The sequence below is a fragment of the Choloepus didactylus genome, chromosome 10 (genome assembly GCF_015220235.1).
Source record: "Choloepus didactylus isolate mChoDid1 chromosome 10, mChoDid1.pri, whole genome shotgun sequence".
Classification (NCBI taxonomy): Eukaryota; Metazoa; Chordata; class Mammalia; order Pilosa; family Megalonychidae; genus Choloepus; species Choloepus didactylus.
The window spans coordinates 110,761,376-110,788,733 of record NC_051316.1 but is presented as its reverse complement, the minus strand read 5'-3'; the positions used below and the strand labels follow the sequence as shown (position 1 = coordinate 110,788,733).

General features: G+C 36.8%; 1 protein-coding gene across 6 annotated transcripts in view; it reads right to left on the bottom strand.

The window, feature by feature from the left end:
- Positions 1-27,358, bottom strand: part of KIAA1958 (KIAA1958 ortholog) — a 231,923-nt gene that overhangs the window by 147,640 nt on the left and 56,925 nt on the right. For 2 of the 6 annotated variants that reach the window (XM_037797927.1, XM_037797923.1), the window contains exon 3: positions 25,797-25,916. The exons of the other annotated variants lie outside the window; for them this stretch is intronic. The gene's annotated coding sequence lies outside the window, so the exon portion shown is untranslated. The remainder of the gene's footprint in view (positions 1-25,796; positions 25,917-27,358) is intronic. 6 annotated transcript variants of the gene reach the window in all.

Here is a 27,358-nt window from a genome sequence, read left to right as displayed (position 1 = left end):
TGTATTCCTCTGTTTATTTTTTAGATGATTTTATTCACATACCAAACATTCCATCCAAAGTAAACAATCAATGGTTCCCTGTATAATCACATAGCTATGGATTCACCACCACTATCTATATAAAGGACATTCATATTTCTTCCACAAAGAAAGACGAAGAGGCAAAAAAAGAAAAAAGAACAAAGAAAAAAAAATGACAACTAAAAAGCAACAAAAGAAAAAAAATTAAAATATAATAAAAAAGTCAGACAATATCACCAATGCCAAGAATCCCATATCCCTCTCTTATATCCCCCTCTTACAGACATTTAGCTTTGGTATATTGCCTTTGTTACAACTAATGGAAGAACATTACAATGTTACTGTTAGCTGTAGACTCTACTTGCACTGAATGTATTTTTTCCCCAGTACCACCCCATTTCTAACATCTTGCAAAGTTGACATTCATTTGTTTTCCCTCATGTAAACATATTCTTACATTTGTACCTTTAATCACAATCACTGACCACACTAAGTTTCACCAAGTTATACAGTACCACTCTTTGTCTTCTATCTTTCCTTCTGGTGTCCTACATGCCCCTAACCTTCTTCTTTCAACCATACAGTCATCTTTGTTTAGTGTACTTAGATTGCTGTGCTACCATCACCCAATACTGTACTCCAAACCTCTCTGTCCTGTCTTTCCTATCTGCCTGTAGTGCTCCCTTTAGTATTTCCTGTATAGCAGGTATCTCGTTTGAACGAACAAACTTTCTCAGGGTCTGTTAGTCTGAGAATATTTTAAACTCTCCCTAATTTTTGAAGGACAGGTTTGCCGGATATAGAATTCTTGGTTGGTGGTTTTTCTTTCAGCATCTTAAGTATATCATACCACTGCCTTCTTGCCTCCATGGTTTCTACTGAGAAATCTGCACATAGTCTTATCAAACTTCCCTTGTATGTGATGGATGGCTTTTCTCTTACTGCTTTCAAACTTCTCTTTGTCTTGGACATTTGGTGATCTGATTATAAAGTGTCTTGGTGTAGGTCTATTCAGATCTATTCTGTTTGGGGTATGCTGCACTTCTGGATCTGTAATTTTATGTCTTTTATAAGAGATGGAAAATTTTCAGTGATTATTTCCTCCATCAGTTTCTCCCCTTTTTCCTTACTCTTCTCCTTCTGGGACACCCATGACATGTATATTAATGCGGTTCATGTTGTCATTCAATTCCCTGAGAACTGGCTCACATTTTTCCATTTGTTTCCTTACCTACTCTTTTGTGTGTATGACTTCAGATGTCCTGTCCTCCAGTACATGAATCCTTTCTCATCCCTCTTCAAATCTGCTGTTGTATGTCTCCATTGTGTTTTTCATCTCTTGTATTGTGCCTTTCATTCCCATAATTCCTGTCAATTGGTTTTTCAAACTTTCGAGATCTTCCTTATGTTTGCCCAATGAGTACTTTACACCCTTCATCTCTTTTGCCATATCTTCCCTCAACTCACTGATTTGATTTTTGAACTGATTTAGAATATTTGTTTGAAGATCTTTAATTAGTTGTTTCAATTCCAGTATCTCATTTGAAGTGTAAGGCTGTTCCATTGACTGGGCCATATCTTTGTTTTTCCTAATGTGAGTAGTAATTTTTTGTTGTCTAGGCATCCGATTTCCTTGATCACCCCAATCAGATTTTCCCAGAGCAGATGGGCCCAGGTCTCAGGAGGAAGGTGTAATCAGTATCACATTTCCCTGAGGATGAGATCAAGCAGGTTGTCAAACCCTCCTGTGAGGCCTCTAGACCCTGTGATTTTCCTATCCTATCCAGCAGGTGGTGCTTGTCACCCTGCAGTTCCCCAGTGACATAAAGAGGTCTGGTCTCTTTAATCCTCAGTGGACCCTGTCCCAGCCAGAGGCCAGGGGTGTCAGAAGCCAAGCTTAAGTTGTTTCTGGATTTTTGGGTTCCTGCTGCCCAGGCCCTGGGGTCTGAGTTCTCTGAAAGAGTGCAGCCACTTGAGCTGGGCCCTGCTCCCCTTTTCTTAGGGAAGATATACCCTTTATGGAGTATCTCCTAGACTTGAATTCCTCCTTGTCTCTCTGACTCTCTTATTTCCATCCATTGCCTGGGTCAGAGCTGACAACTGAAAATGCCTGAGGCTTCCTCTAATGAGCTACTTGAATTGGGAGGAAAAAAAAAAAAGGAAAAAGAGAGAAAGCCCCATTTCGGTACCAGTACGCAGCCCCCAGTTTCACCATTCGACTGGTATTGATATCTGGTTCTCTGTGCCCCTTTTCTTGGGACACAGCCATTTTTCAGTATTCTGAGCTCAGCCATCTACAAAAGAATCTTTTTATTTATTTATTTTTCCATCAGCCCCACCTCCTCTCTGCTGGAAAAGACTTCAGCATTCCTTTCCTGTTTGCTCTAGGTTTATCAGTGCTTGCAGTTTGTATTCAGTAGTCCAAATTCATTAATTAAAACCACAATCGGAGACTGGCTGAGTTACTTTCCTTTGCTCCAGGTAGCCTGTTTCTTTTTTCCATAGGGAAGTGTTATAAGTCAGCCTGCCATGCTGGTGAGGAAAGCCAGCTCAACAGTTTGAGGAGCTTTACTGATAGTTCTATGCTGCAGTCTCAGCCGTTCCACTCATTCCAGGATGGTGTACAATGTGTGTCCAGTCACAGATGTCCCCCAAAGCTGATCCAGTCTATTTACTAGCTGTTTCTTGCTATCTACTAGTTGTTCCAGAGGACTAACTAAATTCTACACCTCTCTATGCCACCATCTTGTCCCACTTCCCCTTTGATTACTTTTAAATATTTTTTTTCTCAATATTTATTTCTAAACTTATTAAATATGACCAGGGAAACTGCAAAAAAACTTACAAATATTTAAAAATTTTCTTAAAAATTTAAGGATTTCTCTATGTCCAAGTTTAAAATTTTGTGACTTTTTTGAATAAAATGAAAAAATTTTTATAAATGCTCCATTGTCCTACAAACACTATACATTCTCTATCTAGGCTATGCAAGGCACATACAGACATACAAGGTTTGGTAACAGGATGAATAATCAACAGATGAAAGCACATGGAGAAATTAAATCCTAAGTGGCAAGGTGGTCGGCACATTTTCAGTGTTTTTCAAAAATCTTATTTTTAAAACCCTTGACCTCCAGAAGTGGCTGAGAACAGCTGTCCTGAATTCTCTGAATACCTACATTGCCTACCTCTTTTGTTACACACTCCTCTAGGTGCACGTGTTCCTGAGCCTAAAATTTTAAAAGTTGATGTTTTGGAGAGTCTGTTCCTTCTAGTTTGGAACCTTCCATTTACTGTGAAAAGTCACTTTTCACACTTTTTTTCCCCACACTGTTCACATACTTTTCACACTTTTTTTCACACTGTTCTCACTTTCCTTTCTCTTCTTAACTGCAGCAGATTCCAAAACTTACATGATTCCACCCACACTAAAAATCTCAACCACTCTTCACCTAGTGTATTTGCTCAGTACAGATCCCCCTTCTCAAAAGGCACTTCCCTTGGTGTGGGTGGCACCTACCCATGTGTGTCACCAACTACCCTATCTGTGCATTCATATCTTGTCTGTCTTAATGTCTCATGTAATTCTGGTCAATGTAGCAATGCCTGGCACACAGTTAAGTGCTCAACAAATATTTTTTGAGTGAGTAAATCTTGTTTTACACAACTATCATTTCCTTCTTTGTGAAGTGACTCAAAAGCCCTTGCAAAGGGCTCACCTTTCTAATACCTCCTGGTTTCTGCTGTCAACTCCCATATTTTTACCTGCCTATATAGCATTAAATGCAATGCCCTAATCCCTACACTTTTAGGATATTAAAACTAGGATCATCTCTCAGAAATTATAACTCTTCATTTTACCCCATCAATCTCTATTAATTAAGTTCTACCATCCATCTACTCCCTCAACAGGCCACCATCACCTTAATTTTTCCAGTTACTAGCTGTTTAACTCAGGAATGGTGCGTACCCTTTCTTGAGCCTCAACTTCCTCATCTGTAAAATGGGGATAATAAATACCACCTGCCTCCAATATTTTTAAAAAATTGACATATAATCCACATAGTGTAAAACTCACCAGCAATTCAGTGGTTTTTAGTATATTTATAAAGTCATGCAACCATAACCACTATCTCATTACAGAACATTTCATCAACCACAAAAGAAACCCCGTATGCATTAGCAGGCGCTCCCTACTGATCATGCCCACCAGCCCCTGACAACCACTAACATACTTTGTCTCTATGGATTTGCCTATTCTGTGCATTTCATAGAAATAGAATCATATAATACATGGCCTTTTAAAACTGGTCTCTGTACCTTAGCATAATGTTTTCTAGATTTATCCATATTGTAATAAATATCATTATGTCATTCTTTTTTATGGGCTGAATATTATTCTATTCATTATTGACATACCTTATTGTGTTTATCCATTCAACATTTGGGTTGTTTACATTTTTTGGCTATTACAAATAATGCTGCTATGAATACTGGCATAGAAATATGTGTTTGAATCCTTGTTTTCAATTATTTTGTGTATATGCCCAGTAGTGGAATTGCTAGGTCATATGGCATTTCCGAGTTTAACTTTCTGAGGACCAGTCAAACCGTTTTCCACAGCAGTTGAGCCAGTTTCCATCCCACCAGCAATGTACAGGATTCCTATTTCTTTGCATTCTCAGCAGCATTTATTTTCTATTTTTTAATAATAGCCATCTTAGTGGGTGATTTTTAGTTGAATAACTGATACAAGGATTTTGTTCCTTCCATTTTTTATTTTGTTGTTTTCTCTTCTTCCATTTTGTGTTAAGTTGCTCTTTCTTCTTCTTCTTTTTTTTAATGCGGAAGTTTTTCTATACTTCTCTATTCCTTCCATTAATAGCTTCTTTCATTTCTCTGCTCTCAATATTACTTGAAAGCAAGGTGTCAACTATTTCCCCTACCAAAATGTACCAACTATGGGAGTCATTTGTATGGAGCAATATATAACTGAAATACTGTCAAACGGTTTTCCAAACTGGTTATACCTATTTCCATTTCCACCAGCATTTTATGAGCACTCCTGTTGATTCATGTCCTTGCCAACTCTTGGCATTCTTAGTCTTTTGAATTTTAGTCATTCTTGTGAATGTGCAGTATGGTATCCCACTGAGGTTTAATTTTCGTCTTCCTGATGACTAATGAAGTTGAGCATTTTTCCTATCTTATTGCCAGTTAGATATTCTTTTCTGAGAGCACATTTTCTATTGGGTTTTCTGTATTTTCCTTATTGATTTATTTGCAGGTGTTCCTTAAGGAATCTGAATATGATAGCTTTTTCAGTTATATGTGTTGCAAATATCATGTTCCACTCTATGTCTTACTTTTCATGCCTTTACTGCTATCTCATGATAAACAGTCCCTAGCATTAAAGTAGTCCAACTGATTAATTTTTCCTTTCTGATTAGTGCTTTTTGCTCCAGTTTAAGATATTCTTGCCTTCCCCCAAGGCAGGCATTTCTGCTTCCTGAAGCTTTGGTTTGTTTTTTACCCTGAACTTTGGATTTAAAATTCCACGTGGAATTTATTTTAGTATGTGATATGAGATCGGTGCTGATATTTATTTTTTTCCACAGTGGTATCCAATTGACGTGCCACATTTATTGATAAGACCACAGATGTGTATGTCTGTTTCTGGACTCACTGTTCCATTCTTCTACTTATCCATCCTTGTGCAAGTATCATACTATCATAATTATGTAATTTTACAAGAAATCTGGATAGCCCTTAGAGCAGGAACTGGCAAACCATGTCTTAACAGGCTATATAGCCTTCAAAGCCTAAATATTTACTATCTGGACCTTTATAGAAGAGTTTGCCAATTCTTGCTTTTTAGGCTTAATTCTAAGCCCTAAAACTTTGTTGTTCTTCAAGACTGTCTTCACTATCCTTGACCCCTGTATTCCCATATTAATTGTTAAAGAAGCTCATCAATTTACACACACATACACACACATATCTCTTCTGGAGTTTTAACTAAGATAAATGAATCCATAGATCAATCTGGGGAGAATTTACATCATTAAATTATTGAAGATTTCATTAATTTTTTCTCAATAATGATATAGTTTTCTGTCTAAAGGTCCCATATATTTTACTGAATTTATTTCTAGGCATTTGGTTTTTTTAATGCTACTATAAATGGTATGTTTAAATTTTTTTTATTTTCTAGTTGTTTATTTGCTGGTAAATTTAATGAAAATTAATCTTTGATTATGACATTGTAATCAATAAATTTGCTAAATTCACTTATTAATTCTAATAGTTTAACTGTAGATTCTTTTTGAGTTTTCCACAAAAACAAAAACTATAGAAATTATGACAGCTTTATTTCTTCCTTTCTAATTTGTATACGTTTTATTTCTTTTTCTTTTTTTTTTTGTTTTGTTTTGTTTCTCTGTCTAGGTCATTTGCTAAAATTATGAATAGAAATAGAAAAATTAAGCATTTTTGCTTTATTCCAGATCTTGGTGGGGTCAATGCTTTAAGCATTTCCCCATTAAGTATGATGTTTGCTATAGGTTTTGATAAATACTCTTTATTAGATTAAGGATAGTCTCCTCTGTTTTCAGTTTATTAACATTTTAAAATCATGAATTTTCAATTTTATCAAATACTTTCACACTATTATAATCTTCATATGATTCTTCTCCTATATTCTGCCGAGGTAGTGATAAATTCAACCACATAAATATAAAAATAAAGTTTATATAGCAAAAAAACATTAAACAAAGCCATAAATACAAATGGGAAGTTGAAAAATTTTTTGCTATGTGTATTAAATATGTATATGTATGGTCTTAGTCATATATATGTATTAAAAATATACTCTCTTATGATCATTTTAAATATCTATAACATCTATAGTGGTATCCCGTTTTCCATTACTAATATCAGTCCTGATTACCATGGCTTTATTATTAGCGTTAAAATAAAATTTAAAAAAAACTGAATTGTTGTTCTGTTATATGCTTGTTTTCCATTTTGTCTTTTCTGCTTTTATCTTTACTATTTATTCTCTTTTACATTCTTTGCATGTAGTTTGACATTCTTTTTCATTATCTTAAGACAGATGCTTGATAATTGATCTTTCAGCCTTTTATCATTTCTAAAATCTTTATTTAAGGCTATAAATTTCTCTGTGAGCACAGTTTCAGTCTGGATACTTTATCTGATCTATCTTCCAGTTTACTAATTCCTTCAACTTTTCTATTTCTATTTCCAGTTGAAAGTCTAGGGCATTTATCAGGGACCTTTCTCTTTGATGGGCTATGAGCTACAATTCCGACCCCATCCCAGCTCTAGGCGACTACCAGTATTCTTTTCTCAAGTCTGTCAACACTGCTTTCTGTTCAGTTCCTAGTTCTGTCACTTGTCACTTTTGAAGTGGCAAATGCTTTGAGGGAAAGATCAGAGCCAAATGTCAGCCTTAACTCTGAGTTTCCTTCCTCTCTAGGATCTCTGCCCTGCTAAGCTTCAGAGCTTTGGTAGTTCTCCAAGGACTTTAAACCAAGGGTTTTAAAAAAATATTTTCCCCAGACTTTATTGTTGTTTCAAATTGGAGAGTTTGTCCAAAAGAAACTTAGTCCACCATTACTTAACATGGTACTGCTATCCTTTACTTACTAATTCCAAATCGACAAATCTCCCCTCCATCAGCACTACTTCACTGGGAATATATTCCATTAGCACTACTTCACTGGGAATATATTCCATTCATTCTGTCTGCTCTTCTTTCTAGCAGCCACCCTCCTCAGACAGGGCTCAGAGATGAAGACATCTCTACCCAGCGGGGGCTAGGGATATTGAAGCAGGCCAGCTTTCAGTCCAGAGGAAGTCTCCCTGCTCCCCTAGCAGGGAGAACTCAACTCATCTGTTCAACAACTTCCTGACATCTTTACAGCTGGGGAGAAGCACACTCAGAACCAATGAGGATTTCCCCTCCGCCACCCACACAGCCACTGAAAGGGGTCCACTCAGCTATGTGGACAAAGCATATCCCAAGATCCACCAATTCCTGGTCCTCATTCCATGGTCTGGTCACCAAATACTCATGAATGAGAAAACCCAGTATCAATTCCTTCTAAACTTGAGTCCCACAGGGCCCAAGGCTTCAGTTACAACCAAATGCTGGTAGAAACCAGCAGTCAATTGGCAGATAGGGTGAAGCTGAAACAGAAGGAAAGGAGCCACATTCCACCATCTTGCCAAATTTACATATGACACATATAACACAATCCACCAAAGTCATAAAGAAAAAGTTGGAATTGGGTAAAAAATGTTGACAATTTCTCAACAGTAAATAACACAAAATTCACATGGCAAAAACAAACCAAAAACAACCCTGGGAAAATAGCTGAAGCATTTTGAAGGGGTTGTCTTCTTAAAATATAAAGTTGTTGGTAATCAGTAAGAAAAAGATGAATATCCCAATAGAAGAATGGGCAAAGGGTATTAACAGGTACTTTACAGTTGGAAAACAGCTAACGGCCTTAAAATGTATGAAAAGTTACATAATCTTATTAATTCAAAATGCAAATTATACAAAAACATATAAGTTAAAACTACATTCAGATACCAATTTTGCCTAATCATGAGAAAAATATTAAAAAGTGTGATAATATTCAGTGCTGAGGAAAAAGTTGGGGAGTGGAAGGCCATTTCATTGTCTGTTGGTCGTTTTATTCTAACATGCCACTCTCTAGATGCTACACCCCTGTAGTGAGAAGATATATCCATGGACAAGCAGCTTTTTGAACAGTAATCTTGAGAAATGTATAATAATATCTATGAGCCAGGCTCTAGTCCAAGCTCTATACCATGATATAAGTACGACTGTTATCATCTCCATTTTATAAATGAGGAAATTGAGGTACAGAGAGGTTAGGTAATTTCCCTAAAGTTACACAGCTAGTAAATGGTAAAGCCAAGAGTCAAATCCAGGCAATGGTGCCAGAGTCTCTGCACTTAGCTGCTATTTTCTGTTGCCTCTCCTGCATTTATTTTTCAGTGTGTGTACTCATTCACCCAGCATTTCTTCTTTAAGAAAGTCACCCTAAGTGCTAGTTAGAGCGATTAGGCAAGAAGAGGAAATAAAAGGCATCCAAATTGAAGAGGAAGAAGTAAAACTTTCACTGTTTGCAGATGACATGATTCTATATGTAGAAAATCCAGAAAAATCCACAGCAAAGCTACTAGAACTAGTCAATGAATACTGCAAAGTGGCAGGCTACAAGATCAACATACAAAAGTCTCTAGTGTTCCTATACACAAGGAATGTGCAAGAAGAGGAGGAAATCAAGAAAAAAATTTCATTTACAATAGCAACCAAAAGAATCAAGTATTTAGGAATAAATTTAACCAAGGACACAAAAGACCTTTACACAGAAAACTACAAGGAACTGCTGAAAGAAATCAAACAGGACCTAAAAAAATGGAAGAACATACCATGTTCATGGATTGGAAGACTAATATAGTTAAGATGATAATTTTATCTAAACTGATTAATAAATTCAATGCAATACCAATTAAAATCCCAACAACTTACTTTACAGAAATAGAAAAACCAATAACCAAATTTATTTGGAAGGGCAAGGTGCCCCGAATAGCCAAAAATATCTCAAGAAAGAGGAACAAAGTGGGAGCTCTCAAACTACCTGACTTTGAAACATAATACAAAGCTACAGTGGTCAAAACAGCATGGTAATAGCATAAAGACAGATATACTGACCAATGGAATCAAATTGAGTGTTCAGAAGTTGCCCCTCACATTTACAGACAAATGATTTTGATAAGGCAGTCAAGCCAAAGCAACTGGGACAGAGCAGCCTCTTGAATAAATGGTGCTTGGAGAACTGGATATCCATTTCCAGAACAATGAAAGAGGACTCCTATCTCCCACCTTATACAAAAATTAACTCAAAATGGATCAAAGATCTAAACATTACAACTAAGACCATAAGACTCTTAGAAGAAAATGTAGGGCAATATCTTAAAGATCTTGTGATAGGAGGTGGTTTCCTAGACCTCACACCCAAGGCGTGAGCAACCAGAGAACAAATAGACATGGGATCTCCTCAAAATTAAACACTTCTGTACATCAAAGGACTTTGTCAGAAAAGTAAAAAAGCAACGTATGCAATGGGAGATGATATTTGGAAACCACATATCAGATAAGGGTTTAATGTCCAGAATATATAAAGGATCCTACAACTCAACAACAGAAAGACAAACAACCCAATTAAAAAATGGGCAAAAGACACAGACACTTTTCTGAAGAGGAAATACAAATGGCTCAAAAACATATGAAAAAATGCTCAACTTCACTGGCTATTAGAGAAATGCAAATCCAAACCACAATGAGATATCTCACACCTACCAGAATGTCCATTATCCAAAAAAACAAAAACAAAAAAACAGAAAATTACAAGTGCTGGAGAGGATGTGGAGAAAGAGGCACACTTATTCATTGTTGGTGGGAATGTAGAATGGTGCAACCACTCTGGAGGACAGTGTGGAGGTTTCTCAGGAAACTAAGTATAGATTTACCATATGACCCAGCTATTCCAATGCTAGGTATATACTCAGAGGAACTGAAAGTTAAGACACAAATGGACATTTGTAAACTGATGTTTATTGCAGCACTATTCATAATTGCCAAGAGATGGAAACAGCTTAAATGTCCATCAATGGATGAGTGGATAAACAAACAGTAGTATAGACACATGACAGAATATTATGCAGCTGTAAGAGAACAAAGACATGGAACATATAATAAAGTGGATGAACCTTGAGGACATTATGTTGAGTGAAGTTAGCCAAAAACAAAAGGACAGATACTGTATGGTCTCACTAATACAAATAAACATTAAGGAACAAACTTTGAGAGTTAAAAGCTGACAACAAAGGCTACCAGGAGACAGAAAGAGGGTAGAGATCAGGCATTTGATGCCGAAGGATTACAGAATGTTCAGCAGGATTGATTGTATAGATCCAGAAACAGATAGCATAATACTGTATGATGGTAGCACAATATCGTAAGTACACTGAACAAAGATGTCTGTGAGTAAAGCTGAAAGAGGTGGGATAGGGGAATGTATGACACCAGAGGTAAAGAGAGATGATAAAGACTGGAACTGTATAACTTGGCAAAAACTGGAGTGGTCAATGACTGTTACTAAATGTACAAATACAAAAATGTTTTTACATGTGGCAAAACAAGAATGGTGAGCCATGCAGAGTGTTGAAAAAGCAATGGTATTTGGTAAAAAACATAATCAAAGCAAACTGGACTCTATGGTCAACAGTAACATTGTAATATGCTTCCATTAAATGAAACAAAGGCAATATACCAAAGCTAAATGTGTATGAGAGGGGGATATAAGGGAGGCATATGGGATTCTTGGTAGTGGTGTTGTTTTCTGTCCTTACTATTATATTGTATTATATGACATGTTATTTTTCTTTTTATCATCTTTTTTATTACTCTCTTAAAAAAAACCCACTTTTTTGTAGTAATAAATATGTTCAAGTGCTGATTATGGTGATAAATGCACAACTTTATGATGATACCATGAACAACTTACTGTATACTGTGGATAAATGTATGGTATGTGAATATAGTGCTATAAAATTGTAAGAAAAAAATATAAATAGGAGTAAAAGTGTTGGAGAAAACATGGAGAGAGGGATGTACCTATCTACTATTGATGAGCAGGTAGAATGGTGTAGCCTTTCTGGAGGTCAGGTATGGTGGTTCCACAAAAAGCTAAGTATGCCACAAGGTCCTGCAACCTTATTATGGGGTATGTAATTGGAAGATCTGAGAGCAGAGACATGAATGGACATTTGCACACTGGTGTTCCTAGAGGGAGTATTCATGATGTGTAATGGGTGGAGGTGGCCTAAGAGTACATAGATTGAGGAACAGAATGATGAACTGTGGTGTATGCATACAATGGAATATTGAGCAAGTACGAGAAGGAGTGAAACTGTGAGTCACACGAGATGAACAGATCCTGTACAAAGCATTTCGAGTGAAGTACACCAGAAACAAAGGCAAGCACTATAATGCCTCACCAATATGGACAAACTATGACGTGTAAACTCAGAATTGAATCTTAGAACACAGCCTAAGAGGGGAATGATTATTGTAATGGTCCCTAGATTGTAAGCTCTTACAGCAGGCAAATCTATTCCTGAATTGTAATGGCTGTCTCCAAACTCTGAGATGTTGATCCTTTGGTGTATAACCTGATTGGACCCTGGAACCTTGGGTATCTGTGTGACACGTGAAACTCAGAGAGAGAGCTTGGCAGATATGAATGTCAGTATTAGCGCATACAGCAACTGTTAAAAAAAAAAAAAAAAAGTTGAAAAAGAGCCCAGACTTAAATTCACGATATGAATGAAGCCGATCTGGTTAAGACTAGGGCAAACTGGGCCAAAGGGTAACAGTCGAAACTGACTGTGTTTTAAAACTTCAACTTCCATGTGAGACCAAGGGAAGACATGTCTATTTGGTGCAGGATCTGTATTTTCTAAACAGTATAACTACAGTCAGTTTGCTCAAACACCACAATTACATGGAACTTTGAATGCGAAGTGAAATATGGTAGGTTTGTATAGGTTAGAGTGAAATAGTGACACATCCCAAAGTAATTTGGGCAAAGAATAAAAATATATAAGCAAGGCCCCCTGAGGAGCTGGGGGGAAATGCAGAAGTGTTGGACTTCCTCACCTAGACTGTTGCTGATGTTGTCACAAACATTAGGACTAGTGGTTTGATGTGCCGAGCCCTTTATCATGGGACTTGCCCTTATGAAGCTAGTTACTGCAAAGGAGAGGCTAAACCTACATATAATTGTGCCTACGAGTCTCCCGGAGTACCTCTTTGCTCAGATGTGGCCCTCTCTCTCTCTAGCTAAGGCACCTCAGCAGGGGAACTCACTGCCCTCCCCCCTACATAGGACCTGACTCCCAGGGGTGTAAATCTGCCTGGCAACGCAGGATATGTCTCCCAGGGATGAATCTGGACCCGACATCGTGGGATTGAGAACATCTTCTTGATCAAAAGGGGGATGCGAAATGAAATGAAATAAAGCTTCAGTGGCTGAGAGATTTCAAATGGAGTCGAGAGGTCACTCTGGTGGACATTCTTATGCACTATACAGATAACCCTTTTTAGGTTTTAATCCACCGAAATAGCTAGAAGTAAATACCTGAAACTATCAAACTCCAACCCAGTAGCCTAGACTCTTGAAGACGATTGTATAACAGTGTAGCTTACAAGGGGTGACAGTGTGATTGTGAAAACCTTGTGGATCGCACTCTCTTTATCTAGTGTATGGATGGATGAGTAGAAAAATGGGGACAAAAACTAAATGAAAAACAGGATGGTATGGGGGGGATGATTTGGGTGTTCTTTTTTACTTGTATTTTTTATTCTGATTCTGATTCTTTCTGATGTAAGGAAAATGTTCAAAAAATAGATTGGGGTGATGAATGCATAACTATATGATGGTACTGCGAACAGCTGATTGTACACCATGGATGACTGTATGGTATGTAAATATATTTTAATAAAACTGAATTTAATTAAAAAAAAAAGTCATCCTAAAGAAATACTAGGAACTTTATATAAGGATATTCACTGACACATTGTATAAATGGTAGAAAGTAGAAACTAAAATATGTATGTATACCATGGACTATTATGTACCCTTTAAAATTATGGCCTTTATATATTGGCATGCAAACAGAAACTCAGCATATTCTTGAGTGGAAATTTCACATAATACTCTTATATGTATACTTCATAAATCTGGAAATAAATAATTTGGGGGGCATAAGATTATTGTAGAGGCTTCACTTTTGCTGTATTACCTGAATATTTTACAATGGTCAAATATTCAAAAAAACATTTAAAAATCTAATTTAAAAGTTATATTATAATGCTTTACTATGATATTAGTTACTTCTCAATTTTGAAAAAATTTTGGAAACAGTCAACTTTTGTTGCAATGAGTTCTAAGCACTACTTTCAAAGCCATTATTATCTGTCCATTAAGTAGTAGAAAGAAAAGAGGTGTTACAAAATGTCCATGCACCATTTTCTTGTTTATCATTTGACTGTACTGCTAAGTCACATTATGATGTATTCATGGACATTCAGCTGAAACCTACACTAGCTTATCAAGGCACTGGGCAAGCTTATGTCACACACAGTTGTGAACTAGCAGACTGGAAGGAATTAACTTAGCTAAAGCTATGGAATAAGATTACTTAAATACAAACCCAATTTTTGATGTTGCAATCATAACTCTAGAGCTGGGCTACCAAATGCAGTGGTAATCCCACCACTGTTTTATATACATACCATAATCTTGTATAACACAGACTACCCCCATGCAGCAAACATGGAAATGATCACTTACATACCTAGATATTTCCCAGTGACGAAAAGGGCAAGAGGCAGGGCACTGGCCATTACCGCAAGGGTCATTTTAGAAAAAACAGAATTTCTCTTTGGCTTAAGCCCAAAAATGCCCCTACAATTGCATCTCCAAAAGTTAATTTAAAGAAAATGGTGCTCCCATGTATATATCCAAAACAATTGAAAAGAGATATCTCTACACCAATATTCAAAGCAGTACTACTCATAACAGCCAAAAGGTAGAAACAAACCGAATGGCCATCAACTGAGAAATGGAAAAACAAAATATGGTGTGTCCATACAATGGAATATTATTCAGCCACGAAAAACAATGAAGTGCTGATGCAAATTACAACATGGGGGAACCCTGAAAACGTGTTGAGGGAAATATGCCAGACACAAAGGAGAAATCCTGTATGATCTCACTTATTTGAAATAGCTACAATAGACAAATTCATAGAGATGGAAATTAGATTAGAGGTTACCAGGGGAGGGGGAGAGGGGTGATGGGGAATTATTAGTTAATGGACACAGAGTTCCTGTTGGAGTGATGAAAAATTTTTGGAAACAGTGGTGATGGTAGCACAACACTGTGAATGCAGTTAACAACACTGAAAACTTGAAAACTTTTAAAATGACAAATTTTTGTTATATATATTTTGCAACAAAAATGTGAAAGAAAAAATACAATCAATACAAATGAGTGTCTATAGTTAACAATGACATTGTAATATTCTTCCATTAATTAACAAAGGCAATATACCAAATCTAAATGTCAATAGAGGGGGATATAAGGGAGGGGTATGGGATTCTTGATGCTGCTGTCCCTCCTCTTTTTTTTTTCTTTATTCTTTTATTTTTTCCCTCTTCTTTCTTTGCAGAAGAAATGGAAATGTTCTCATACAGACTGTGGTGGTTAATGCATAACTATGTGATTATACTGGGAGCTATTGATTGTTAACTTAGGATGAATTGTATGGTATGTGAATAAAACTGTTTAAAAAATAAACAGAAAGATACAAGTGCTGGAGAAGATGTGCAGAGACAGATATGTCTATTCACTGTTGAAGTAGAACAGTGCAGCTCCTCTGGAGGGCAGTGTGGTGGATCCACAGGAGGCTAAGTATAGGGTTGCCATATAATCCTGCAACCTGTTATTTGGTATGTACTCAGAAGAGCTAAAAGCAGGAACATGAATAGACCCTTGTACACTTCTGTTTATGGCAGCAGTATTCACGATGTGCAGTGGATGGAGGTGGCCTAAGGGTACATCGATGGGTGAATGGAAGGGTGAAGTGTGGCATATACGTACAACGGAATATTGAGCGGCTGCAAGAAGGAATGAAGTTGTGAGGCATGCAACTAGGTGAATGAACCTTGAGGACATCATGTTGAGTAAATAAGCCAGAAACGAAAGGACAAATATTGTATGGTCTCACTAATATAAACTAACTATAATGAGCAAACTCTGAGAACTGAATTCAAGGGCATAGGTTATCAGGGGATAGAACATGGGCAGAGATTAGGCAATCAATGAAGCAAGAGTACACAACGTTCAATAAGGCTTATTGTAAAGGTTCCTGGATTATAAATTCTTAAAGCATCACATCTATTCCTGCATTTTAACTGTTATTTAAGAGATGTTTATTTGGTACAAAATTTATATTCTCTGTTGCATACTTTCTAATACAACCTGTATGGTCAGTTTATTTAAACAACATGGATGCACAGAACCATGAATGAGATCTTGTTATTCTGTACAGGTTAATGTAATACCCCAAAACATCCCAGAATATTTTGAACAGAAAATAAAAAATACAGGCAAAGTCCCCTTGAAAGACTAGAGAAAAATGTGGAAATAAACTTTCCTACCTAGGGAACTCCAGATATTCTCTCAAGCATTAGGGACTCCCCATTTAATAAGTCAAGCACTTGATACTGGGCTTGCCCTTATAAAACTTCTTCCTACAAAGGAGAAGCTAAGCCTACATATAACTATGCCTAAAAGTCACCCCCAGAGAACCTATTTTGTTGCTCAGAAGTGGCCCCTCTCAGCCAACTCTGCAAATAAACTCACTACCCTGCCCCTACTTGGGACATGACTTCCAGGAGTGTATGTCTCCCTGTTAACAAGGGACATGACTCCCAGGGATGAGCCTGGCCCTGGCATTGTGGGATTGAGAATGCCTTCCTGACCAAAAGAAGGGAAAGAAATGAAACCAAATTAAGTTGCAATGCTTAAGAGAGTTCAAACAGAGTCGAGAGGCCATTCTGGAGGTTACTCTTATGCATTACATAGATATACCTCTGTAGTTTCTAGTGTAGTAGAATAGCTAGAAGGAAATATTTCAATCTGTTAAACTGTAATCCAGTAGACTTAATTCTTGATGATTGTATAACTATATAGCTTTTATCATGTGACTGTATGATAGTGAAAACCTTGAGACTGACACTCTCATTATCCAGCCTATGGACAGATGAGTAATAAAGTGACAAAAAATATATACAAATAATAGGGGGTATTTATATATATATTTGGAGTAATGAGATGTTCTAAAATTGATTGTGGCGATGAATGCACAACTATATGATATATATATTGATTGTATACTTTGGATGGATTATATAGTGTGAATATGTCTCAATAAAATTGCATTTAAAAAATTTTAAAGGAAAGAAAGAAAAGTGTGGTTTACTTTACTAAAAAAAAAAAAGGCTTTACAGAAAAGAAAACAGAAGATTAAAGATGCATCTGCCTTCAATTGTAGTATCCTTGCAAAGTACTTGAAGATTGGAGTGTATCTTTTGTAAACTATAATCTTCTGCCCATGACCCACCCTGAGGACACCCAGAGATTTCAGCCTGAGGCAGCTACTCTGCAACTTCCAAGCCTGAGTCATGAACTCAGTTCACCTCCCCCTCACCACCAGAAGCTAAAAAAATTTAAAGCAGCTAGATAATGCCTGGTATTTTAAATCCAAACAGGCTCCCCAAGGTATCTATTGAGGCCATCCGTCTCCTATAAGAGGAATGTGAGGCTGTCCCTTAAAATTAGTTGTGGCCCTGTGGGAGCAGCAGCAGCAGCCCCAAAGCTCTGCAAAGCTTTGCAACACAGGTCTCAAGGCCCTTGGCCTCCACTCTGCTCCAGGTGCCCTAGAGTCCCCACGACACAGTGGACGGGGGACGCTGCAGATGGAGCCGCCACCACAGCCTGCGGCAAACGGCCATCACTGCCCAGGGACAGCCACTGGACTCACACTGAGCAGACATTCACAAAGTCATGTTTTAACCCATCAAGACTGAGTATTAAGCTTTAGTCCCCTGATTCCTTTTTGTGTATCACTGGAGTAAAACCCATCTGATACAGAATTTTAATAAACAAAGTAATATATATTTTTGAAATTTTGTTAACTTTAAAGTGATAGTCCTATAAAAGTAAGAACTGTTCAACCGAATATGGAAAAAACAAACTTGAATTCAGTATCTAGAATGGAACAAATTAGCTTCCAATTGAAATTCTTGCAGAATTTGCCTCTTTTCCCTAAATTTAAAAAAAGCCCTTTTCCTCGTTAAACAAATAACATGCCAATTTTTTTACATTTTTTATTGTGAAATATAACACATATACAGAAAAGTGATAACTTTCAAAGCATGATTTAACAAGTAGTTAGAGAGCAAATTTCAAAAATGTTACGGGTTATAGTTCCACAACTTCAGTTATTTCCTTATTGTGAAATATCGCACATATACAGAAAAGTGATAACTTTCAAAGTACAATTTAACAAGTAGTTATAGAGCAAATTTCAAAGAATGTTACATGTTACATTTCCACCATGTCAGTTATTTCCTTCTAGTTATTCTAGTATCCTAAGAACTACATATTTTCAGTATTTGTAATCCTTTGTTAAATCCTATCTTGTCTGTTGCTACCCCCTCTCTCATTTGATCACTGTCTCAATCTTCAGAGATATCTGAGCAGTGACCACCCTAACTTGTTCATATTGAAAAGGGGTGCTGACAGTATGGGAAGGTGGATGCATCTGGTTGATGTTCTTTAAGAGGCTGTTGCCTCTGGGTTTGGGGACTTACCTGGCATAGGAATACTCTGAGGATTTAAGTTTCTGAAAAATAAACTTAGTGAGTGAAATTTTATAGAGTCTCAAACAGGGACCTAGGTATTCTTTAGTATTTTCGGGACTACTGTTGATTAGGGCTTGGCATACTGTGGCCATTTGGTATATCTAGCTGGAGCTTACATAAGAGTAACCTCCAGGATAGCCTCTCAACTCCATTTAATCTCTCATGCCAATTTTTTTAAAATTGGAAAATAACAGAAAAGGAATGTCACACTACCTAAAAGACATTCACTATTAACATTTTGGCGTTTCTCCTTCTAGTCCTTTATTTGTACTTGGGTCCATTAGTCTCCATTTAAACAAAGTTGTAATCAAACTAAATATTACTATTTATATCCTGTTATCTTAGGCATTTCTCATGTTGTTGCACAATTGTTAGATGTATAATATTCCATTATCTGTAATTAAGAGTAAGCTGAACATATATATTGGAATTGCTGACAGTTTCATAACAGTCTGAAATGTTTAGTTGGAGATATACATATTAAGAATTTCAGGCTTTTAAAAGTAAACTTAATTTCTGGCAGGCATGACTGGTAATTACAACCAAAGTCTAATATTGTGGAATCCTTTTTTTAGACTAAGCAATCTTACCACTCAGCATAGATAATCACTGAAACACTTCCAGCATAATGATATCTGTTCAGCAACTGGCAACTGTAAATGTCCCTGAAAGCCAGAGAAATGTAAAAACTCTCATATATAATTTGCAAAACAAAAGTTATGTCTGAACAACTTAAAGTATAAAACTGTGGTCATAAACACAATTTTTATTCTAAGAAATTTAATAATCATATGTTTCAATTTATAAGACATAGGTATATAAATGATCACAAAAAATCTAATATTGAAAAAAGTTAATCTACTTAATATTTCAAATTCATATAAACTGATATTATTTTAAAATTATGAAATTATTGGGGAAAATTATTTAAAACAGACACTTGAGCATCTCGTAATGCAGGCAGGATTATCTTTCTAAAAGGTAAAACAGATCATTTTACCTCCTCCAGCTTAAAACCTTCCAATGGGTTCCCATTACATGTTCCAAAACTAAATTCCATAAAGTATTCTCTGAAAAGCAAACAATCAAGTTCCTGCTTTCTTCTCCAATTTCATCCTACGCTACTCTCCTTCAGTCGCACTGCTTTTCTTTCCATTCCTTAAACATGCCAAGTTCCTTCCTGTTTTAGGGCCATTCCTTATGCCCAAAATGCTCTTCCTCCTATTTGGTCTGTGGATCTTAACTTCAATGTTACTTCCTAAGAGGCTCAAACTAAACAAAAGGATGTCTCTCACCTACCACCACCAGTACACTCTCCATCACTGTTTGCTTCTTTCTTTGCACTTCAGATAACTTATAAGTATTTGATTGCCATTATTTGCTCTTTAATTTGGAAACCCGCAAGGGCAGGTCACAGCTCAGGTTTGTCTGTTCTCTTAGCATCTATCACACAGTAGCTATTCAACAAATATTTGAGAATAACCAGTGAACAAAGGTCTAAAAGGTAAGTGGATACACAAGACTGAAGGTCAATCAGGGAAGACACTTAAGGTATAATAAAGACATTCTAAATAATCACAGATGTGATAATTACTAGAAAACAGCTCAAACAAGGTGCTATGATAGAGAATTGTAGGGGAGACCTAATTAGTATTATTGGGAAGACTTTTCTAGAAAGGTGATTCTTAAGTGAGAACTGAGAAATAGAAAGAGCAAGTCATGTGACAGGGAGTGGGGAGAAAATTCCAGGCAAAGAGAACAGTAAGTATATAGATGCTAAGGTGGGAAGATGCATATGTCTGAACAATACTGTCTATTAAAAAGTTGAGAATGTCAATACATAAACATGATTGAATGAATTCATCACATATACCTCCCAAGCTTGATAGAAATAATAACTTCAACTTGTTTAGCACCTCTCAGAGATGTGCAAAGGGAGATTTCTTTCTTAAAACTCTAAGAAACATGAAACAGCAGTTCTCAAACTGGCCCTTGGACTGAGCCTCATCTCAAACACCAGCCCAGGTCAGGCAAGAGAGAAAGGCCCAATTTCGTCACCTTCAATGCAGATTCGTCCTAGTCCTGAGAGTCCTCAAGAACTAGAGGGTCTGTGAGGACCTCCCTTTTCAACTATGTATCTACAAAACATATTTTCTTCATTTATGTCAACCATAATAATACATCACAGCAGACTGATTACAGAAGCAGATATGTGAATCCAGCTATCTTCTCTATGGCCAGACATTAAAGAGAGTTGTAAAAGTATAAAACAATGCTACTCCTTTCACTATGTTTTTGTTTGTTTGTTTGTTTGTTTTGGAAAATGTAATTTTCATTAAAATATGTTAATTAGATTAAAAAAAAAAAACTCTGTGAAACAGCTTTGATAAATATGGACAACAAGACCCCTGATTAGGACAGGACTGGGAGAATTCAACAACAGGGATAAAATGTAATAAAAATACAAAAGGAGGCTTCCAGAGTCTCCCATACTGAGGACCCCAATACCAGACCCTGAATCCCTTTGTCCCATTCCTTCTCTTCTATGTTCACCCAGATACAGCAAGTTGAGGGTGTGTTTATTCTTATTTTGGTTATGCAATGTTTCTGCAAAATGGCAACAATAATCAAGGACACAATGTGGTTTCCCTCATTCAGAGGAAATACAATTGTAAACTCCTGTGAGGATTAGGAAATTACATTAAAAGAAATACGTAATAAATCCCCTTTCATATGATAGGTACTGGGCAAAATTACTTCTATATATGAATAATTGCAATAATAAACACAAATAAAGCAGGATTAATGGCATCATTAGGAACAGTAAAATAACTCAGGCAATGAACAGACCACTAGTGCTCCCCAGAATCAGTCTACTTCACCATTACTGGGAACACAGCATTATGAACAAATGAAAACAATAGGAAATGCTCATTTTCTAAAGATGTGTATGTTGATAGTGAGAGATTGAATATACAAATGGACAATGGCCAAGAAACTCTACTATCAGCAGGAATCAGACCAGGAAAGTCTGGCCCACTACCTGCAACAACTGGCCAAAGAAGCTGGCCATTATCTACAGCAAATATCCCAGAAAGTGAAACCACAGTCCCTGTAACAACTGACCCAAAATACCCAGGACTTAACCAATAGCTAACAGTTCCCTAATTTTTCCCCACTTCCAACTAAGAACCAACCAGAGAAAGCTAAACATGCCCCCTAACCATCACAACAGATGCCCTGCTTCCAGCCTCCCCATGCCAACTGCCTCCAATCAGAGCACACCCGACATCTTCCCTTTTTTTCTACTCTAAAGCATTCTCACTCCTCTGCCTGCCTTTAAGTCTCTGCCAAGTGGAAGTGATGATGGTTTACTCCCTTGCTATAGCAAGCTCTGCATAAATAGCCTTTGTTCTCTTTTGGGAGTTTGTTTATTTCCACAGTGAGGAGGTCTGACTGCTGTGGATTCTAGGGGAGAATGTATTTCTGTGGTATATGATCTTGCGAAGATGGGCAATGGGTGAGAAATCAGAGAAAAGGAAAAAAAGGAAATGTGTTAAAATGTCAACTCATAGTGTGCAAAAGTAAAAACTTTCTCTGATTATTGAGTATATAGGACACCCACACACATACCTTTGTTGCTGAAACCATCTCTGACACACACCAGCTGAAGAACCAACATGCACACAGCATTATACACATTGTGCTGTAATCCCTGCGGAGGGGATTCTGGGAAAATAAAACACAGGATGATTGCCCACAAGGAGACTGAGGACCAAAGATGGTAAGGTGATGGGTTGAGATTCATATGAGGGTTTTATCACAAAGACAATGCTATACACGGAATGATTAGGTCCTCAGACCACCTACAAAAATCTCCTTTAGCACACTGCTGACCAGAACTAAAAAAGTAATACTGCTACGTAACACAGTCAATCAGACTTATTACTGTTGCTATGAGAAAACTGTAGATTGTCACAGATAGCCAAGCCCTGACTCCTTTGGAAACAGCACAGCCCAACCGAGCAGCAACCCTAGATCGCCCAAGCAGCATCAGGGACAGCAGACTTGCTGATCCTCATTTGTGCTGTCCACTATGGCAACCACTAGCCACTGTCACTATTTAAATTTAAAATAATGATAAACTGAATATAACTGACAACTTAGTTCCTTATTAGCTACATTTCAAAGGCTCAACAGCCACCAGTGGCTAGTGGCTATCATATTCATTAGTGCAGAAAGAACACTTCCATTACTGCAAAATGTTCTGTGGGATGGCACTGCTCTGTATTTATGAAGGAAGGTTTCTCCAGTTTACAGCATCATGAAAGAAAATACAATCTCTTAGTTACACTCTTCATATATTCTGAAGTATGGCACAAACTACAAATGGTCTCTAAATCTGACCTGCTTCAAGTATGGGGCATGCCAAAACCAAGAAATTTTTAAGTGTCAGCCTGTGAGCATACAAGAAAAAGCCAATTCCTGTAGGCCATTTCTACTGCCCATACTTTGGTTTTTTGAGTTTTCATATATCCTTTACTGAGTCTTAGGTCCATCCAACTTTTATTTCAATAGCATAACTAGAGCCTATTCTCAAAACTAGCCCCATACAATTCTCTCCCTCAGAGCTATGGCAATCCCTCTGGACCCTAATATCAATTCCACGGTAATATCTCCTTGGCTTTTGGATATGTGGAAACACAGATGGGGAAAGGACGTAACAGCACTGAAAAAGGAGTTGAAATCGATAAAAGAAACAAGATGGGGTAGGGTAGGCAGGGCACACCAAAAAAAACAAAAAAACAAAAAAACATTCTTTAGAAATTAGATTAGAACAGGTAAATTGATTTGATAGAAGAGCAACAAAAGCCTGGGGGTGGGGGAAACAACAAATGGTCCCAAAATAAGACACACTAGTAATCTCTGAAATGCAGTCTGTAACTGTGGTTAATCACCTGTAAATCTCAGTGCTCCCTCAGTTATGAAATCTTACTTAAGAGTACACCTATTACAGGTGACCATTGTTCGGAAACAGTATTAAAGTTAAAGCACTGTGCTGGAATCTGCTATGCAGCCTAGAAAAGCCTATGTTCTTTTAGTCCATCCCTGTGGGTGCAGAACTATTGTGGGTGGGATCTTTTGATTAGGCTGTTTCCATGGAGCTGGGACCCAGCCCATTCAGGGTGGGTTTTAATCCCCTTGATGAGAGGCTAAAAGACAGATGACCTCAGAGAAGCTGAGAGAGAAATGTCCAGAGACATTTGGAGACAGCCATTTTGGAACCAAGGCCCAGGAGAGAAGGGCCAACAGACATCGCCATGTGCCTTCTCAGGTGACAGAGGTGCCCTGGATGCCATTAGCCTTTCCTGACAGAAGGTATCTTCCTCTTGATGCCTTAATTTGGACTTTGCCATGGCCTTAGAACTGTAAATTTGTAACTAATAAATCCCTATTGTAAAAGCCAACTATTTCTGGTATATTGCATTTTAGCAGCTTTAGCAAACCAAACAAGCACTAAAACAGAATATAAGATCCCTTATCTGTAACCCAAAATGCCAAAGGATAATAACGATGGTCTACAGATTTCTTAGGGAAAAACTCTTTAAAACCCAATATTCTATCCTCAGAAGTGGTCATTCAAATAATATGGGGAAAAATAAAGACATTTCATTTAGGAGCACATAAGAGCTTAAAACATAAAGCCCAATACACTGTTACTGGGGGTTTAAAAAAAAAAAAAAAGGAACAGAGAATGTCTCTAGTCATAAAAAAAAAAACAGAAAAAAATTCAAAATCATGTACAAATTAGAATAACAAAATTAAACATAATTTAATAGATATAAGTTTTAAATGGAGAATACATATTCTTTTCAAATGCCTATAGAGTATTTCTGGAAAATTTACCATGTAATACGACACAAAGAAAATTTTAACTCCCCAAAGCAAAAATTGAATGGGCCATCTTCTGACCAAAATGCAATAAAACAAAAAATTAATAAAATAATCAAAATAAGAAGAAATCTTTTTAAAAATACTCTTCTAAATAGAAATTTGATTACTTAGAAATAAAAGACACTGAGAATACCACACATTAAAACCCAAGGAGAACAGGCAAAGAATGGATCCCAAAATGGATGGTCTAAAATACTTTTATTAGAAAATTTAAAAAGATGGAAAGATAAATGAATTAAATGTTAAGCTCAACAAGCTTTAAACATAATAAAATAAATAAACCAGAAGAAAGGGCTTAAAACGCAAAGGAGAATTAATGAAGCAAAAACAAAATAAAAAAGGAGACATCAATCCAGCAAGTCACATTGTTCCAGTTTACTAATGCTGAAGTTTTGCAAAACACCAGAAATAGATTGGCTTTTATAAAGGTGGTCTATTTGGTTATACAGTTACAGTCTTCAGGCCATAAAGTGACCAAGGTAAGGCATCAACAATCGGGTACCTTCACTGGAGGACGGCCAACGGTGTCCGGAAAACCTCTGTTAGCTGGGAAGGCATGTGGCTGGTGTCTGCTCCGGAGCTCTGGTTTCAAAATAGCTTTCTCCCAAGACATTCCTCTCTAGGCTGCAGCAGCATCTGGGCCTGTGTGGTTCTTTTTAAAGTACTCCAGTGATCCAAAAATGATCCATGCTGAATTGGTGGAGCCACACCTCCATGGAAACGTTCAATCAAGAGGTAACACCCTAATCAAAGGTGTTACTCACAGTTGGGTGGGTCACATCTCCATGGAAACACTCAATCACAAGGTTGCAACCTAATCAACGCCAATACATCTGCCCCCACAAGAGTACATCAAAGATAATGGCATTTTGGGGGACATAATACATCCAAACCGGCACACACATCAGAATGGGGAAAGAAGATCAAATATAAACATCATTTACTGAGCACTTCTTAATGCTAAGCATTGCAGGCCAGGTGCTAGGGACAGAAGGTAGAAAAAGACCAACATATGTTGGCTTGTTCCAAATTATAGATGGTCTAGGAATGACTCCTAGAAGGAAACCTCAGGCCATAAGTATTCCTAGCTCCCAATTTTCTCCTTTATAGTTTGACATGGTTCTTCCTGAAAACTAAAAATTAACATTTATTTGTATTCAGTATTTGCTTTATAATCTGGATTTTTTCTTTTAGAACCACTTACAGTGAATAGCCGCTGTGATAAATCCATGTGTTTCTCACAGTTTCAACACACCCTCTTCATTCTCTGTTCCTTCCTTTTTCTTTCCTGTCAATGCTTCTGCTTTCTCTGTCATTCTCCTATCTACGGTTTAAATTTGTGGATATTAATTTACAAATTTACAAAAGGATGCCCACAACTCTGACTGTAAAAATATTAACCTAGAGCCAAGCTACCCAATCACTTGATGTATAAAGTATCATGTAGATGGTGGCAAAAGCATCAGGCATATACTGTTGCCTTATCAGTCTTGATAAATAATGCACAACTAATGCAAAATATCAATTTCATTGTGTCTCTAGTTAGTTGACACTATACCACATGCATTATCTTATCTCCAACTAAAGGTAGTACTTCTTCTCAAAGCCAGTGCTAAAGACAGTTCAATTTCCTTGGCAATAATATGCTTGTAGCATGTCTACCTGCCTCTGTCATTTCTGTTTTCCGCCTTAAGTGTTTTGGAAATGTAAAAGCAATTTAATTGCTGCCTCCTTTATACTAAACCAGCTGATCAATCAAGTCAAGTATAAAATGGCAAATAACTGTGCCATTTCTCCAAACACACAAAACTTAAAAACTCCTTGATGTTAATTAAGATGACATATCACCTCACTCCTATTACACAGGTTCACTTTTTGCAATATTGTAAAATTAGGAATGAGAGACAGGTGATGTATTTGTATCAACACTTACTGAAATACTCATTAAATGCTACTATAGTCTAACAGTTACATGAACATAAACCAATGGAAACATATTATTACCATAAAGTTACTGTTCATCAGAAACAAGTTAGTATAAAACTGTCATTGAACTACAAGAAGTTATACTAGCATTTCTCACCATTATGATTGCAGCAATGACATGTATCTGCTGAAAATGACCAAAGAACTGAAATACTTAGAGTTTATTTCTACAATAACCATGCCTATTTTGTCTCTCTTACACATTTTTTAATTCATTCAACAAATACTTCCTGAGCACCTGAATACCAGGCACTATTCAAGGCTAACTTTTTAATAGTAAAGTTCAGAAGAGTCACAAGCATAATTCAAAAAAAGAATTCCTAAAAGTCTAAAAATCATCTATATGCATCTTTGATAAGGCTTTTGATTTTTTGTAAAATTATATTTAAATGCTGGCACGTGTTACATCCTGGCAATAACCAACACACAAAACCAGATCATAAAACTTCCACATAGACCCTGAACAGAGTTGGGAAGCTGTAAGCATGAGTTCAGACACCATAAAGAAACATCTAATTTGTTTAAATCTCATGTTAGTATGATAATAGCATATATTAGTAAAAACCATGTTTAGCAGAGCAATCAAAAGAGATGTTCTGAACTAAAGAACAGCAAAGTGTGAAGTTTGCTCAAAAAAGTTACTTAATAGTGCTAGTTTTTTTTTCAGTTTATCAAATATTTACTTAGTTCCTACTTGTGCTTAGTAATGTGTTGTATTGTTTTTCCTATCACATTTGACCATGTTTTGTCAAAATATTTCTTTTAAAAAAAATGGCTTCA